At 38.5% G+C, this 16,009-nt stretch overlaps 1 pseudogene; it reads right to left on the reverse strand.

Moving 5' to 3' along the window:
• Nucleotides 1-205: 205 nt before the first annotated feature.
• On the reverse strand, nucleotides 206-517 carry LOC122445801 (annotated as a pseudogene).
• Nucleotides 518-16,009: the final 15,492 nt, after the last annotated feature.

The following is a 16,009-nucleotide window of genomic DNA, read 5'->3' on the forward strand; positions in this document are numbered from 1 at the left end:
AGCTCATGAATAAGTTATTTATTTAAGCCACCACCTCTCATAAGCAAAGGGATGCAAGATCAGCACAGTGGTCATCAAGTATAATAGTCATCACTGGATACAAGATGGTGAGGTTAAGGTCCTGTATACTTTTCTGGTCTATTTATGCAGAGTAATTGTCCAAACCAGTGCTGTGGTCCCCACTGGGTAGTGGCCCAGGTTCTCGTTATTCAACTTCATAGCCAGTTGGAACTGGATTCACACAAGGGTTATGGAATGAGTATGGTTACTATCTCCCCAGGGAAAGGACTTGGAAGGGGTAGGCTGTGAACTCAGGTCTCTTCTCTCTGTGGTGCAACTTTAGAAAGACATTCAGCATGCTCACTCCCATCCTGGGAAGTGCCACAAAGTAGGTGAGGGTCTTCCACAGGCAAGCTTCACCCTCTTCACCATTGCCACCCCTAGACATAGGCTGACTCAGCTGCAGCCAGGAACAACTTAGCAGCCCAGAAACCTGGGATCCAGCTGCCACTGCCATGTTCAATCTGGATCCTAAGATCACTTTTATGCCCCTATCCAGGTAACATCTGACTCCTGCCCTTCCCACATTTCTCATATCTAATTAGGCATCCAGCTCTACTCACTCAGCCTAAGTGATGTTTCTTGCCACAGCTCCTCCTCTCCTCTCCCACCACCACCGTCTGTGTTCAGATACTCATTGCCTGTCACCTAGACTATTAAAATAAATGTTTAACTCCTGTTGCTTTCCCATCCAATGAATTCTACACACCAATGTCAAATTAATCTTCCACAGTTCAGAATAAGTTACTCTCCTGCTAAGAAACCTTCAAAGACTCCCCATTGCCTACAGAATAAAATTCTCACCCTCACTTTCTTACCCTTCACGAAATGGCCTGAACTTTTTTTCCAATTTAATTTCCCACAGCTTCCTGCAGCTTACCTTCTGGGCAAGTGGGTAAAGAACTGCTTGAAAACATGATGGCTATTTCTGATTTTCTGACTTATGTGAGTTATTTAAGTTAAGAAGAAAGTTCAGAAGGAATTGCTTGCATGATAAATAAATTCAATAAAAATATCAAATTTTCAAATTGCTTAGTTCAATTTCCTGATTCATAAATACTAAACACCTCATTGGTGGGGACTTGGGTTATTTTGACACAGGTTACTTAAATTTTCTCTTAAATGTTGAGGATATTTTCCTGTCTTATTAAGTAGTAGATAAGAGCATTTCTTTTTTGCTTCTCTAGTGTACGACAGGATCACAGGGATTACATTTTGAATCACAGAGTTAAAAGAAGTATTAAGACAGTTTCGCCTCTGTGAAAGAGGCAAGGCAATGGGTATTAGAAGCCAACTAGGGGAAAGTGGGGACAGTGAGCTGGGAACATATGCCAACCGAAAAGAATCTGTGTGTGCTCTGCTGTGCTCGGCTTAGTCACTCACTTGTTTCCAACTCTTTGTGACCTCATGGACTGTTGTTGCCCACGAGTCTCCTCTGTCCATGGAATTCTCCAGCCAAGAATCCAGGGGATCTTCCCAACCCAGGGATCGAACCCAGGTCTCCTGCATTGTAAGTGGATTCTTTACCAGCTGAGTTACCAGGGACACCTTTAAAGAATCTGGGCGAAAATGAATTCAACTAAGGCTCGGTGTGATTTTGCTCTAAATTTTTCTTCTTGATTATATGCTAGTGTTAGTCACTCAGTCACAATCTCTTTGCAACCCCGTGGACTGTAGCCTACCAAGCTCCTCTGTCCATGGAATTCTCCAGGCAAGAATACTAGAGTGGGTAGTCATTCCCTTCTTCAGGGGATCTTCCTGACCCAGGGATTGAACCTGGATCTCCCACATTGTTGGCAGATTCTTTACCATCTGAGTCACTCAGGAAACCCCACTCCTTGCCCTAGCACTTAATTTATTAAATAGGATTCACATGTTCTTTCAAATATATATTTGAAAGATATATATATATGTATACATATCCTCCATCATCTACGTGTTTGCAACTTGTTTCTTCATATCATAAAGCCTTTCAATAAAATGATCACTCTCCTCAAAAAAAAAAAAAAGACACATTGCTCCTGTTTTGCAAATGACAAAACTGAAGCTCACAGAGCAACCATTTCAATTGCTCTACATAGGGGCACCAGGAGGTTGAGTCCAATGTGGATACTAACCACAAAGAAATTTTTTTCCCTTATTTTGTTTGTTGAAATGGTTTGTATATTTGTTTGGAAACACTTCATATGTATGTGTATCCTACCTCTTTTCCTATAACCTCTAAAAACCAAAGATAATTAAGAGATAGTTTAAAATTCACCATTTTGGTTAATCACATGCAAAGTATTGTTGTAATAAATAAATGCTATCACATAGACCTCTACTTCCAGTAAAGAAAACTGTTTCCAAAAGTTTTTCAGTGTCAAGGTTTTTAATAAAATATTTATTGATCTTTTTGTTTTGTGTCCAATTCTGTCTTTCCCCAAAAATCATAATCATTGATAGTGCAGGGACCAAGATATGAAATTATTTTGTAACTGATATCATTTGCAACAGAGGGCTGTGCACTCAATAAATACATTTTAAAATGAGTTTTGCTTACAATTTTCTGAGTCTCAAGCAGTTATATAATTATTTACATCATATAAATTGCTATTCCCTGACAAATTAGAAATAGAAAATGCAGACGTGGTGTGTAACTATAGGAGAGGCAAATTTTTACTTTTTCGTACTTAGGGTTTTTAAGCTGGGCCTGAGAATTAATCTGACGTAAAACAGATTAACAAGAGAAAAGCATACAAATTTGTATAAATTTTATGTGACACAAGAGACACACACCAAAAAGGAGACCCAAAGAAATGGCAAAACCTATATACTTTATATCAGGTTGAACAAAAAGAGGCAAACGTGGAAAAGTGCTAAAATTTATGGAGAGGCTAAAAGAAGATAATAATTAGTTTAACATGATCTGTTCATACAGAATTCTCACAGCTTTGACTCTGTAGAAGAATGTTTATTTCTGCTGTTCAAGGAGCGCATCTTTCATATAGTTTTTATTCTCCTGCTTTCTGGAATAAAAGAGGAGATTGGAATGCCCTTCTTGCATCTGCTATTTTTTTATGTCCAGAATAATCCTTTAGCTCAGAGTAAACCTTATGCCAAAGTGGCAAATTTAGGGTGGCATATATCGTCATTCTTTGTATCTAACATCCATTTATTCAAAGTAAAAAGTAAGGCACACAAGTTCTCTCTCGACTCTTGAATTCCAGATAGATTTGATTTAAAAAAAAAAAAGGCAGCTCTTTTTCACCTGCCACAAAAACAAATAGACTCCTAACAGGGTCACATAAATGAGCAGGGAGCATTAACACAGGTGAGAGAGCTCCATGAGCTGCAGCTACATTGCCTGAAACTTGCTGTTATGAATGATGCATTATAGCACCAAATTGGAAAGCAGACATTATCTGTTTTGTTAAGTTTTACAACAGAAAAAGGAAAACAAAGAGTATTTACTTCTTGATAAACATGTAACATTTGAGGAAGATGGGGAACATTTGATCCAAATCTCCACTAGGCCAACAACTCACTTTTGAAGTCCTAAAGGCAACAGTCTGCCTATACACATGTTCAAATGGACCAGTGGGTCCATTGACCAAAGACCTGCAAACTATTTTTCAGTCAACTTTTTGTATTCATCTCATTCTGACATGGGGTATAAATTCACAAGCTATACCAGGTCTAATGAATGACACCACCAAAGTGTCAGATAATAAGAACTTTTTCCGAGGACCAAAGATTTCAGTCTAAATCACTAGCACCTCATCTTACCACTATCCTACAGAGTTATAATTCTACACTTTGTCATAACTTTGCACTAGTCCAGGGTCCAATTAACTCTCCCCTGTGAATTTGCAGCAAGCCTCTAACATCCCTCACTTCAATCCCTACTGTGACACATTCCTTTAACTTCCCTTCAATGCATTCTGCACACTGCAGCCAGAATGATGTTTCTAAAGTGCAATTCTGAAAAGTTCCTCCTCTGCTGAAACCTTGCCAGGGTTTCCATGGCCTCCGGGACAAAAAAATGGTTTAACATCATTGCAAGACTTTCTGTCTAGTCTTTCATCAGTCATATGGTTCCATCTAGCCCAATGGTTCCAATGGACATGGTATCTAGAATCCTCAAGTTTTTCAGGTATCTATGGAAAGGTTTCAAAGTTAAATAAAAAGTTGACTTTGAAACATAAAAGAAATCAGATATCAAATTTAGAAAATATTGCATGAAATTTCCCCAAAGCATAACATTTTTCAACTATTCAGTTGCTGTTCAAAATAGTTCTTATGACGTTATCTCTGAGGTCTTATAATTTGGGATATGGGCACTGGATATAGTGTGAAATGAGAGCTTCAGGGTGAAAGTGGGGGATGCTAATGTCTTTAAACCACCCTGAGATCTTGCCACTTTCCACCCTCCACCCCACCCCACTCTCACTCTTCACTCTAGACATACTGAACCTCTTTTGGCACCTTAACATGTCATGCTCTTTTTTTTCTATAGGCTTCGTCAATGCCATTCCTTCTTGTTGGATGACTCCTTTACACATTTGGCCCCTGTTTACTTGGCTGACTGCCCAATTTAACCGTGAATTCAGTGGCCTCCCATCAATTTCCACAGCATCCAACACTCTCTGCTGTCATTAACACTTAGCACACATGACAGTACCTCATTGTCCGGCCGCTGGTATCCCCACTCAGGAAAATAGTTTCTGGAAAGACATGGGCTATTTCTGTCCTTTCTCCTGTTTGCCACCAAGTCCCCAGAGGTTAATACAGAGCCAGACATGTAGTAATGAATGTCTGTTGAATGAATATGTAAAACCCTCTGCCTTATCCAATCACAATTCCATTGTTGCTGTTAAATCTTTATATAAAACAACTGGCTGGTATTTTTATTTGGCAGTTGATCTCACTGGTCCTACAAAGACTGCAAAGTGTGGGAACCTCTTCCATTTCTCTTAAATTTGAAGTGTTCTTATTTCTCTTTCAAACGTACCCTACCTTACAGGAAATATGATATGAAGGGTCAAAAATTTTCTCTTTACTTTGTATTTGTCTTTACACTGAAATACCATCTGTATTTGAATTGTTCATATGTCTGTAAACTGACTTTTCCAAAATTTTTACAAATTATACTATCACTGTTTCACTATATTTTTTATTGTTTAAGTGAATTTGTTTCATTCAGCAGGTGAAAAGAATAACTGATATGTATCTCAAAGAGGCAATAAAAGGATAAGTAATTTCTCAGTAAATAGTAACTTCTGTTATGAGGATCTCGCATAGCAGATCTGGAAAACAGCCCTTCTTTCCAGACAAGAAGAAAGCAGTGTGATAGAGTGGAAAAAGTAGTCAAGCCTGTGTTCCAATCCTGCCTCTAATCTAGCATTTACAATTCATTCATCTTGCCAAGTAACTTAAGTGCAGCTAGTTTCCCCTTCTATAAAATGGAAAACTAAAACCCACATCACATAGTTTCGTGTGAATTACGGGTTACATAGGGACTTCCCTGAAGCTCAGATGGTAAAGAATCTGCCTGCATTGCAGGAGACCCAGGTTCTATCCCTGAGTCAGGAAGATGCCCTAGAGAAGGAAATAGCAACCCACTCCAGTAGTCTTGCCTGGAGAATTCCATGGACAAAGGAGCCTGGTGGGCTACAGTCCATAGGATCGCAGAAAGTTGGACACAACTGAGCAACTAACACACACACACGGATTACTTGAACAAAATACATTGCTCATTTAATAAAAATCAGCATTCTTTTTATGCAGATTTTAAAATATTTTTAACTCTGTGCAAATGTATTCCTGAAACTGTTTCTTGTAAAACAATATTCTTCATTCAAATTCCTTTCATCATATTGGCTCTAATTATAATATGTAAATTTGCTGGGGGTGGGAAGCAAGAGGAATTTTAAAATGTGACTTTAACCTTTTTTTAGGCCTGTAAACTTTTCTAAAACATATGTTTAAATGGGAGAAACATGATCATTTTTGACCAAAGGAAAATGTTTAAAGTCCTATATGTTTATATGAAGGGTCACAGTAAATTTTATTCGGGGCATTATAGCTTAAGTTCAGAATAGAATAGTTTAGAATATAACTTCTAAATAGTCAATCCTATATTCATTGGAAGGAATGCTGAAGCTGAAGCTCCAATAATTTGGCCTCCTAATGTGAAGAGCTGACTCACTGGGAAAGACCGTGATGCTAAGAAATATTGAAGTTAGGGGGAGAAGGAGGCAACAGAGGACAAGATGGTTGGATGGAATCACCGACTCAGTGGACATGCATTTGGGCAAACTCTGGGAAATAATGAAGGACAGGGAAGCCTAGCATGCTTCCATGGAGTCACAATGAGTCAGACACGACTGAACAACTGAACAGCAAGAATATAACTTAAGTATATAGCTCAACAAACCCAGTGGAAAGAAATACAATCATATTGTGATCTGAATAGATTTGAACTGTAAATAAAGCTATAAAAATCACAGTTTTTTAAAATAAAATAAACAATTATATTCAGATTATCTTGTAGTAATTTGAGGCCAGTCTCCTCCTTTTTCAAATAATAGATCTGGTTGAGATAATATTAGTAGTCCCTCCAGCTGCAATAAATATTCCTTGACTCATTTATCTGATTCTATAGACTGAGAAATGTTGATAAAAATGAGGTTGGTCATCACAATCTAACAAGGATGACAGTTTTGTGTCAATCTCAATAAAACATCATAGCCTAAAGCAGTTGTTCTTAACCTTCAGGAGGTCACAGACTCTTTAAGAAGCTGAGGAAAGCTATGATGTGTCTCATAAGAACAAAATTTATAATTTCACATGTTATCTCAGGGAACCCATAAGCTGCAGATTAAGAACCTCTGCATCAGCGAGTTTCCTGCTTTGGGGCTGTCTTGTCAGTTCAGGTTACTATAACAAAACATCGTAAAGTGGGTGGCTTATAAACAACAGTAATGTACTTCTCACAGTTCTGGAGACAGGAAGTCAGGGGTATTTATTCAGCCACTGCCAGCACTCTTTGAGTGAGGGCTGCTCGTAAGGTAACATTACTTCTTAAGCATGTGGACACTTCTGGATTGCCATTACACAGAACTGCAGCCTGACAGCTGCTTTTAATAGAAAAGGTCCTTAAGCAAAGAGATACACATGCTGCTGGTAATTCAAGTCCAACCCCCCTGCAATAATGAAAGTCAAAGTCCCTCAGTCGTGTCCAATTCTGTGACCCCATGGACTATACAGTCCATGGAATTCTCCAGGCCAGAATACTGGAGTATGCAGCCTTTCTCCAGGAAATCTTCCCAACCCAGGGATCAAACCCAGGTCTCCCACATTACAGGCAGATTCTTTACCAGTTAAACCACCAGGTAAGCCCAAGAATACTGGAGTGAGTAAGCTATCCCTTCTCCAGTGGATCTTCCCAACCCAGGAATCGAACCGGGGTCTGCTGCATTGCGGGTGGATTCTTTACCAACTGAGCTATGAGGGAAGGGCAAATATGCAAGGCATTTGCTGCCCTTAAAGTTCCCCTGACTGCAAAATGTGGAAAAGACCTACACTTCAGGTGCTGTAAAATGAACCACAGTGTCTATTACTTGCCTGGAAATGAAGGGGCCTCTAGGATCAGTCTCTGCTCCTCAGCAACAAAGCCAATGCTCTTTTTGGCAGCTACTAACTTTCAGTTCCTATCTTTGTTAATAGGTAGGCAAGTCTACATAGAATACATGCATAATATGAAAACAAAGGATTTAACACAAGAACAAATTTAGATTTCTAAAAACAAACAGTACTATTTAAATTCAAACTACTCCACTAACTTATATTCTAAGGTGAATCAAAAGAAATAAATGGAAGACTAAACATCCCAGCAAATGGGCAAATGCTTATTCAGTATACACTTCAAAACAGTAGATACAGCTCAACAGGAATATACTAAAAATGAGTATAACTTCACGTTGTGTTTAAAGAGGAGTGAGACGCAAAAAAGTTGAATGATTTGCCCAAGGTCACAAGGGTGGTTTCTGGCTTGGCACAGCTCCTGATTCACTGTCCTTTTCCCTATATCGTTCAGCCTTCTGTGTCTTTCCCAGGATTACAGAAGTGAAGTCTGCGAATTCCTAGAGTGATTATTTGCTCTAGTACTAACACTAAATATTATTAGTTCACAAGGAGCTGCCTTCCTAACTGGCTTTGCATTTCAACCTAAACTACAATTTAAACTAACACTGGTTTTTCAGGTGCTCATCTTTATAAAAGACTAGAAAAATGTCCTCACTGAATCTACTAACAAAAATCACAACCTGAAGACAATACACATTTTCCAAATTAAAACACACACTAAAATGTGTAGTGCTCTAATAGATCAGGATGCATTATCATTCAAACCAAGTATCACAAGCATGCCTTTCTACTACTGTATGTTACTTAACTGTGGATTGAGCAAAAAGCAGGTATTTTTTAAAACCTTCAAAAAAATCTCTGTAAGTTCAAAAAAACTCCAAAAATTCAGCATTATCTATATTTTTTTTTAAAGCAGAAAGAGAAAAGCAATTCAATTAATATTTCTTTAGGAATGTCCTTGGGACTATCTCGATCTAAGGAAAGCATCTTCTAAGAATCATGCACTGTGATCTTTATTCCACTGAGAGGTTACCTCAGTAAAAACATCACACTTCAGGAAGAGCTATTGATTGTTGATAATCACTCATCTTCTGTGACAGGAAGAAGATGGAGACCTTTATCTAACCTGACTTAAAGAAGAAACAAGTAGCCAAAAGAGTAATGGGCTAAGGGCTTTGTACAAATTTTAAAAACTGTCATTTACTAGCTGTGCAGCCTTAAACAAGTTGCTTAACTTCTCTGGGCCTCAGGTATCTTCATCTGTGAATATACAGATAACAAAACCTATTTGGTGAAGTGTGAGAATGAAATGAGATAATATATAAACATCATGAATCACAGCTTGACGAGGAATAGGAATTTTTTCTAAAAGTTGTTAAGAAAGATTCTCCAAACTTGGAGGAAAAAATAAAAAGATAATTATGTGATCTTCTACTGTCCCGTGTGTGCACGCTCAGTTGCTCAGTCATGTCTGACTTTGCAAACCCCACGGACTATAACCTACCAGGCTCCTCTGTCCATGGGATTCTCAGGCAAGAATACTGGAGTGGGTTGCCATTTCTACTCCACGTGTTAGTGGTATTTTTTAAACAAATCAGCCTCAGAGCTATCTTACTTTGTAAGAGAATCCAAGTGTGCTTGCATAACTAATTAGCATGCAAACATTTTATTACATAAAAAAACTGTTAAGGTATAAAAAGAGGGAAGAGGCCAGTGAAAATGAAGTCAGAAACTGGAGTTACGCTGTCACAAGCCGAGGAGTACTAAGGAATGCTTCTATAAGCAAGAACTAACTAGCCCTGCCTAGAAAAAGGCAAGAAAGGGTTCTTGCCCAGACCCTTTAGGAGGGAGCGTGGCTCTGCCCACATCTTGATTTCAGACTTCCAACCTCAAGAAAGGTGAGAATAAATGTGTGTTGTTTTAAGCCATAGTATTTGTGGTAATTTGTTACAGCAGCCCTAGGAAACTAATAGAGTATGTTTGTCTTACTTTTTGTTTTTTTAGAGAAGGAAACCCCAATATATGGGTTTAATACGGTTTCATTCCTCTATGAGACGTGAATCAGTTTTGTTTCTAATTTGGCAATCATCTCAGCATTCTTTTTTGTATTTCTACCAACTAAAAAAAAAAAAAAAAAAAAAACTCTAGTTTCTCCTGTTCTCTTTTGAAACCATTCTGTCATGCTATTGGCACTTTCTTAATTGCATTAAATAAAACTTGACATAGACCTACATTATGTATGAGAATCATGATCTTAACATCTTAAGAATTACACTGTGATGAAGTACTCACTGATGACTAACAATGATGATGATGTTAGAGATGGTCATAAGGATGGAAAAGATAAAGATGATGGTGATTCCTTGTCTTCCCATCATACCAGCTTTCATATGGGACAGAAGACAGGGCATTACTCTTAGGCTCTTGAGCCACTCAGACAATGGCACATACAACAGGCAAGGTGAGGCTTCCTCAAGCCACCAAGGATGATGGGTGGAAATCACGCTGTCATGGCCTGGAGAGTATTGTCTCACTGACTTTAGGAAAATACCTTAAGTTCCCAGCAGCAGCCTTTCAAACAGCCTTGTCAGGGAATAAACATGCCGACGTAGAGAATGGACTTGCGGACGCAGAGCGGGAAGGAGAAGGTGGGATGAACTGAGAGAGCAGCACTGACGTGTATACACCACCACGCGTAAAACAGACAGCTGGTGGGAAGCCGCTATATAGCACAGTGAGCTCAACTCAGTGTTCCGAGGTGACCTAGAGGGTGGGAGCGGGAGGAGGCTCACGAGGGAGGGGATATATTCACATGGAGCTGATTCACACTGCTATATAGCAGCAACTAACACAACATTGTAAAGAACTGTACTCCAATTTTTAAATTTTTTCTTTTTAAAGCCCTGTCAGAAAGAGGCCCATCCCCATGATGCCAACCAGGATTTTAGTCAAAGGCTCACTCTCAGATCTGGAACAATCCAGAGAGACTTCCGGGGAACTTAAACTTGATTTTCGGTGGGTTTTGTGAGGGATAATTCAATGTAAACACTCTACACACCCAGATGCTCTTTTTTGTGAATGCTGGTGAATACAAATTTTGTTATAGTTGAAGGCCATTTTTTCCCCTTAGAACACAGAATTTTGAAAACCATGATTTTATCATCCTGATCAGTGAGGAAATGATTCAATTCTCAAAAAATTCTCGTATGAGATAAATTTGCCACTATGGAAGAATTCTTATAATTTTTGTGACAAGCTATATGTTTTTGTCTCCTAAAAGGAGACAAAAACAAATGAATAGATACAGAAAAAGAACAAACCAATTACTTTATTCTGTGTTCTTTTGACCTCCAAAACCACATCTTGCTGGATCATGACTCTTGGAAACAGGGAAAGATGCAGGATAATAACCCCAGAAAGAAAGAGGATGATGGCACAAATCTGTCATTTTCGCAGCTGGTCAGTGGTGAGGTTCCTATTCTATCCTGTTGCCTAGTGGTTTCCTTAACCCTCCTGAAAACAATCTGTACTGATTACCTAAGAAATGGGGATGTCCATCTTCCTCTGTTTCATTTATAAACTAAATGGATGGTTTTCAGTCGTGGATCACCCAAAGAAAAGTATCTTGTCCATTTCAAAGCAATTAAGAGTGGTAATTGCTCCAGGGCTGTTTTTCCCTCTTCATTTCTCACTGAGAGAGGCCAGCAGTGTGACCTTCCTGCCTGTACCCTCCACTGTGTCTCTGAGGCCTCAAGCAGGGAAAGCAATACCCCAGGGACACAGTCCATTTTGACAGCAATTTTCTCACTTAGGCTCCCTTGCTGCAGGCTAAATCACCCATCAGATCAATAGCCCCCAAATGACAGTCACAGAGGTGTGGGATAGGATGTCAGCAGCAGGGGTTGGAGCTGAAGGCACTGAGTTGAGTATCAAACACAGAACAAGAGGCCTTGGTTCTGTTTTCAGCTCTCCTGGAAACTTAAGCAGGCCATTTACCCTTCTGCATCCATGTGATCTCATCCGATCTATTTTGACATTTCTTTTGCTAAAGTCTTGGGATAGAGGTCTTTCCAGAAATACATACATATTTTAATAATCTAAGTGAAAAACTTAAAAATTATAATAGATCCAAAAAATGGAACATAATGTACTCATTACAAGTAATGTTCATAAAGGATTTTTACTGACAGATAAACGTTTGCACATAATATTAAGTGAGCAAAGCTAAGGCGGAATTTGTTTTACATTATGTTCAATATATACTGAGAAGGAAAAACATCAAAGTGTTATCAAGTGGTTGCATCTGGTCAACCACTTGTTCTCCTAACATTTTTCTGAATTTTCTGCAAATAAAATGAACAATTTTATTATTTGCCAAAGAGTTACTGAATACATGTATTTATATATATATATGTGAAACAGCTACAGTGGAAATGTCTCACAAGTTGTTCCTCTCTTATCCACCTCTTACTATTTCTTTGCCTTACGTTTCTACCCAAACTGGCAGGTTCAAACTAGGTTTCAGAAAGCAACCTCGTTTGAATGTTACCTGTACAGAAAAACTATACTTTGACTCTTATAGAAATACTAAGAGAGAGGAGGTGTGTTTTCTATTCTCAAAAAACCAAAAGAAAGATTTTGACCATCACCATCTATCCTCTGATGGCTTTACATCCAACCCTAATGACTTTAAACCCCACTTGAAAAGAGATCTTTCTTTAATTCCAATTTTTTAAATATTTACTTAATTTGGCTGTGCCAGGTCTTAGTTGCAACACAGGAGATCCTCTATCTTAATTGTAGCATGTGAGATCTAGTTTGCTGACCAGGGATCAAATTCCAGGCCCCTTCCATTGGGAGCATGGAGTCCTAACCACCGGACCACCAGGGAAGTCCCTAATACCAATAATTAAAAGCTTAAAGCAGTGATCTACCTTTTATCTCTAGACACCCTGCTCCTTCTTTATACTTTCCCAAAGTGTTCTCAATTGGATAGTAGTTAAAACACCATGTAGCTAACTGATACCCAAACAACGTTCTGGGCCAATGTTATGGAGTATGACCTACCAATCTTTTACAAGACATGTGACCAAGGAGGCTGGGGTTAAGATTCCTGGGTAAACTTTTCAGATCAATTTTACTTGGGGAACAACAAAATTAAATAGATTCCTTTATTGACAACCTCCTGAAGGCCATTAATATACTAATGTGTATTGCTCATACAGAGAGTAAATATTGTATCCAGCATTTACTCAAAACATGCAACCACAGAAACTTTTTTTGCTTCTCCTGAGACTCTAAAGTTCTGAGGGGGACCATTTTGGAAGTACTTCTCTAAAGAGCTGAGTCAGTTTGTGAGGTTTGACAAATGAGATCAAAATGGACCACCCTATGACATACAATTCAATGTACGATACCAATTCATTCTGAATCAGGCCACCTGGCCCACAGCATTCTGTTGAGTGGTCAGTTGTGGGTGGTGAAAGGAGAGGCAACAGATCAAGGAGAAAGAAAAACCTCTGCCTCTCATTGTTTTAGGTATTCATGAGAACTGCTGTTGATGAGGGAACTCAGTGAGCTTAATCTCTGCTGGTCAAACCCTAGAGATTCTATCTTCCATAAGCTATTTTTTAGTGTTGCAGCCTCTTCTCTCCTTAGCTGCAAGAATCATGGCAAAACTGCTTTGAACTGAGAATTACTGACCACTGAAGAGAATCTGAGACTTAACTATTTTGTTGAGCTAGTTGAGTAGCTCGGCTGGATGAGGGAATTCATGCTATACCTAAAAGCAGCAGCTGCTTGGTTGCTGCTGATGGCTTGGTCCCTGCTGATGTGGGAATGTAGGTCTAAGATTGCCAGATAGTTTGGATTTTTCAAAAGAAACAGAAAATATAGATTTGTAATAGCTTTGCTGAATCTAATTCATAAAATATACAACCCATCCACTTTAAGTATCTTCACAAAGGATAATCACAGTCTTGTGTAACTATCACCACAATTCAATTTTACAGTTTTTTCAATTTTTAAATGTTAGTTCAAACATATTAAAAATGAAGTATAAAGACAAAAACAAAATGTGCATCTATTATCCATGTTCAACCTGTAGGCTACTAATCAAAATGGCTTCTTTCATAGACAAAAAGGGGAGATATCACCACATAACCTCTTTCTGACATTGTAACCAGTAGGATTGAGCTGGTACCCAAGAAATAAACAGGACTAACTAATAGTCTAGTTAGAAACCTATTTATTGCATATTTTGGGACATTTTATACACATGTAGCAAAGAAGTACATGGGAATAGCTCAATTTTATGGGCTGTCTGTAAGGAATTTTAAGCAATAAAACACAACAAAAAAGTCATCCCTTGAGGACGGGAACTAAGTCCAATTTGTCTAGACATGACATGTCATGCCCAACATGACAGCCGGTGCAGAGATGGTACTTATTAGATTGTGCTATAACTCTGTGCTCAATAATTTGTGCATAAGAGTGTGATGATTTTCCTTTCACTAATGACCACTTATCTTTCAAGAAGAATTTAAGAGGAGATAGTCTGAGACTTGATAAGAAACACAAGAAAATTCTTAAGACTCTATGATTCTATTTCTTAAGAATATTTCCAAAATAATGCATTTGAGAATTAATATAAAATAAATGAGGCTTCCCTGATCTCTCAGGTGGTAAAGAATCCATGTGAAATGCAGGAGACCCCAGTTTGATTCCTGGGTAGGGAAGCTTCCCTGGAGAAGGGATAGGCTACCCACTCCAGTATTCCTGGGCTTCCCTGGTGGTTCAGACAGTAAAGAATCCACCTGCAATGCTGTTTGATCCCCAGGTTGGGAAGATCCCCTGGAGGAGGAACTAGCAAACCACTCTAGTATTCTTGCCTGGAGAATCCCCATGGAGAGAGGAGCCTGGCAGGCTACAGTCCATGGGGTCGCAAAAAGTCTGACACAACTGAGCAACTAAGCACAGTACATAAAATATATGAAAACCTGCTTCACTTATAGCAATTCTCTACTAAGCAATACCCCAGTGCTCTGAATGTTACTAAGTCACCCTGTCAATAAGAACTCACTATACAAACATAGGGTGCAGAGGTATAATAAAGCCCTTGAAGCCAGGAAGTCACATCTAGGAGACAGGAACTGAATAATCTTCTCTTGCTTATCAGACCAGCAAATTGGCCTGTTATGGCCCAGGGTGATCCAGGACTGTTCTCTTCTAGGTCAGCAGAGCCTTAAGACTAGGTCAGAGGTCAGACCTAGTTCACAGCATTCATAGAAGTGGGCTTGGTGACTACTCTGGGTCTTATTCAAAGTGACCAACTGCCCGTTAAGTAATAGGACCCTCCACTTAACCTCAAATGAACATACACATTCAAGGGATATGCAGAGCAAGCCCAGCTTCCTGATTCAGTCAAATCATTTGCCCCATTCCACAAAAAAAAAAGATCTCAATTTATCAGCCCAGACTTAATGGCATTTCCAAGACAGAGTTAAAACCAAAACAACCTGATACAATCAGAGGATTGAGGGTTGGCTGAACAAGATTTTAAAAGCCTGGTAAGAAAGGATAAAGAACAAAGAAGAAACTAGCATTCTCATCTTAGACATTTAACTGTTAAATCCAGCAATAAGATCATATCAAAAACTCTTGCAGAGCTGAATATATCTGAGTACATAATCTATGAATTTTTAACATTAAGGCCAAGCTAGCAACCTTTGCAAAATGTCAAGAGCTTAAGATTAAACTTCCCTACTGACACTTGGACTTAGGTCACTGAGAGGAAGGTAATCAATTTCCAAAAGAAAGAAAACATTAAGAACAGCTATTTCCTCCGATAAGGAAAGCAAGTATTAAAATTATCAATCAAATTGGCAAGTATTAATATATATTTATGCCACAAAAGAATTCTTAGTTATATCAGAGGATTTATAAGAAAAGTGCCTTTTAAAATAAAATTTTACAGGGAATTCCCTGGCAGTCCAGCAGTTAGGACTTGGTGCTTTCACTGCTGTGGCCTGGATTCAGTCCCTGGTCAGAGAACTAGGATCCCACAAGCCACACAGTGTGGCAAAAAAAGAAAAAAGAAAATTTTACATGCAAAACAATCGAATTGCATTTCAGAGAGAACTCTGTATTCTATATCCTATAGATATAAATAATCCATAAATAAGTATACATATAAATATATGCATATTTATAATATAAAGATAAATACATCTATAAACATATAAATAGTATGTAAGTATTTTTATGTAGTCAGATATATTCTCGTCATCTAACACAGAAGTTTTTTCCCAGGTATATCCCC

Source organism: Cervus canadensis, chromosome 8, assembly GCF_019320065.1.
Source record: "Cervus canadensis isolate Bull #8, Minnesota chromosome 8, ASM1932006v1, whole genome shotgun sequence".
NCBI classification, from domain to species: Eukaryota; Metazoa; Chordata; class Mammalia; order Artiodactyla; family Cervidae; genus Cervus; species Cervus canadensis.